This window comes from Artemia sp. Qi Xiang Cuo, chromosome 2 (assembly GCF_049724085.1).
Source record: "Artemia sp. Qi Xiang Cuo chromosome 2, ASM4972408v1, whole genome shotgun sequence".
NCBI lineage: Eukaryota > Metazoa > Arthropoda > Branchiopoda > Anostraca > Artemiidae > Artemia > Artemia sp. Qi Xiang Cuo.
This window is the reverse complement of record NC_142795.1, coordinates 73573087-73576019: the sequence shown is the minus strand read 5'-3', so window position 1 is coordinate 73576019 and position 2933 is coordinate 73573087.

Here is a 2933-nt window from a genome sequence, read left to right as displayed (position 1 = left end):
AAACACATACACACACACACACACACGCTGAAATATTCTTACAGGTTGAAATTGCGTTTCTAACCCCTTAGCCTATATTCTATTAGCCTATAACGTGCTGCTGCTGAAACAGCGTCAGATAGAAATGCGCTGTGGAAACAATTTATGCGATTTTTCCTGTGCTAATATCTCTCGTTTCATCTAAGATAAGAAACATCCTGTTATTTGAAACTTTCACTTTGTAGCGAGCGAGCGATTAACATTAAAATTTATACCTGCTGGATTAATATTCAACCTTTCCCGATGGGTTATTTTGATAATAGGATTAAATATGCACGAAGCTAAAAGCAAAAACATATCTTAGTTTAAGAACGCTTGTTCAACCATCAAGTGTGAAATAGTGATTTGTTTAAAGAAATAATTGGATTTTTACATTGGAAAACATCTTGCTTAAAAGAGAAATTATAGGTAAAGTTTTATTGAAAAGTATGATAAGCTATTTGCTAGTTCTTTTTTACTACCGCTCTTTTATATACTGATAATTTGGTTAATGTCAATGACATAGCATTACTATAAAATGGTTTAGGAACAAATGTAAGTTTTACTCACCAAAAGTTAAGCACCTCAGAAATTTTACCTTGTTTTTGAAAATACGAAAAGAAAAATAATTATATATATACTTACAAATTCTGACTGGGCTTCTACACCTGAACTCCTTGGCAAAGCATGAAGGGGGTCAACCTCACGATCTTGAGTAGACTGGGCTGAGGCATTATGAGAAGCCGCCCACTCTCTTTTCAATTTCCTCCCAGGTTGCGTAGAGGTTTGCGCACAGCTAACACTGGCGTGAGAGGCTCCTGGCATTAAAAATTGCCAGGCTATTGGATTGTCCAGAGCACGTATAATTGAACCAGCATATTTGATGATGAAAGGCCTTGGAGCTTGCATCAATGTTGATTCGTTCCATCTTGGTTTCTTTTCTGGAGGGGGTTAATTGCAAGAATCTTCCTCCACCTTAAAAAAGAAGAAAAATTTAATAATGTAATAATAACCCCTCTTTTAAAGACAAATTACCCTCGACCCCCATGTAACTATACTCCCTTTAACTGAACCCTCGTGCAACTCAACCTTCCCTTTTAAGCACTCTCTGAAAGCTTCAACTTAATACACAAAGTCCTTAATGAAGAAATACTTTGTTTTTTTTTCACCTTACAATGAACGTGCTAGAATTGATACATTGACTCCTTCCCTGTCTTAAATTTTTATAAAAGCCACTTAATCATCTGTTAAAACCTTTTTGCTTTCATCAAATACGTCTCGTTTAATTTGGCCATAAAAAGAAACTCTTGAATCGCGCATACAAGAATCATTTATTTAACAGAAATCCATGCTTTTGAATACCCACCAAATAAAGATAACCGTTTCTATCGAATATACTCATTATATTATTAATATTTTTTATTGTTGGAGGGGAGGGGGCTAATTCCCCATGAAATTTGAATTTACTAGTAAAACTTTTTTTTTTTTTTTTTTTTTTTTTTAAAGGTTGAGTTCACGAACCAAAAAATGTGGCTTATATACCGAAAATTTCAATGTATTTTAAGCCGTGGGGTTTATTTTTTTTTATATTATTTAATTATTTTGTGAATAAGAAAGTGTGGCGCTTCTGTCTGCCTGTCTTAATAACAGTATTAATTATTCAATGATATTTCCTTTTGTTATTTGGTGTTAATTGTTACTGCTCTGTCTTAAAGTCTTGGGAGCTTTTGCCCTCTTATTTATTTGGTTTAGGTTTACAATGACTTGAAGGTAGTTCCTTTTAAGGTTGTTTTTATATTACTTTATGACTCTAATATGTTTCAAAATGGGGGGCTCGGTCAAGTTCACCTGTTGTGTGTATGTTTAATTTATATTTTACCCCTTAGGTACGCGTTTTTACTATACTAGCGCTTGTTTATGGTTCTTTGTCAGGGGGGCTAAGTTCCCACTTAAAATCTAATTTAATTTTAAAATTGTTTTTTTTTTGGAAATTCGGACTTTAATCGGTCTCACAGTGGAATTTTAAAAATATAATTTTTTAAAAGTAATTAATAATAGATATAATTAAAAACGTTTGTAACAACATAAAGAAAATTGAATTGCATGATATAATCATTTTATAGGGTTTTTGCTTGAGTACATTATACTTTGCCAAGTTAAAAAAAAAACTACTAATCAGGTTACCATATATGGAATAACCACCGCTCTCTCTCACCTATTGACCCAAAAAAAATGAATCTCACCTTAGAAACCCGTCTGGTAAGGCATGTAATCAAACTCTCAAAACATGGTTGAGTACATTATACTTTGCCAAGTTTTTAAAAAAAACCTACTAATCAAGTTACGGTATATGGAACAACCACCGCTCTCTCTCACCGATTGACCCCAAAAAAATGGGTGTTACTTTAGAAACCCGTCTGGTAAGGCATGTACCGTTCGTAGTAATAGGTGACTGACCCTGATAAGTCATATTACGCAATCACTTGTGAAAGTACTAGATAGCTTACTACTCGTAACGAACCTCTATATTCTTATATTTTTAATACGTATATTAGAGGGTTCACCCCCTAGTCAATACCTTGCTCTTCAAGCTAAAGTTCGAATTTTTTTTTCCAATTCTTTAAAAATGACCCATTAATCACAAATGCCGCTATTTAGAATAAATAGCTCTTATGAAAGTACTAAAAACCTTTGGCTTAAAGAGCGAGGTATTGACTAGGGAATGAACCCAATCATATACGTAATGTTTACTGTCGTTTTAAGTTTTGATGTTGATCCATAATTTAAGTTGAAAAAATTTTTTTTTTATATATAATTTCTTATCTTTTTTTTAAATAATGCTGGGAAATCCGGCGCCCCCTTCATAGCATTGTCCCTTCTCCCATGAAAACTCCCTTCATGGTAAGATCCTCCCA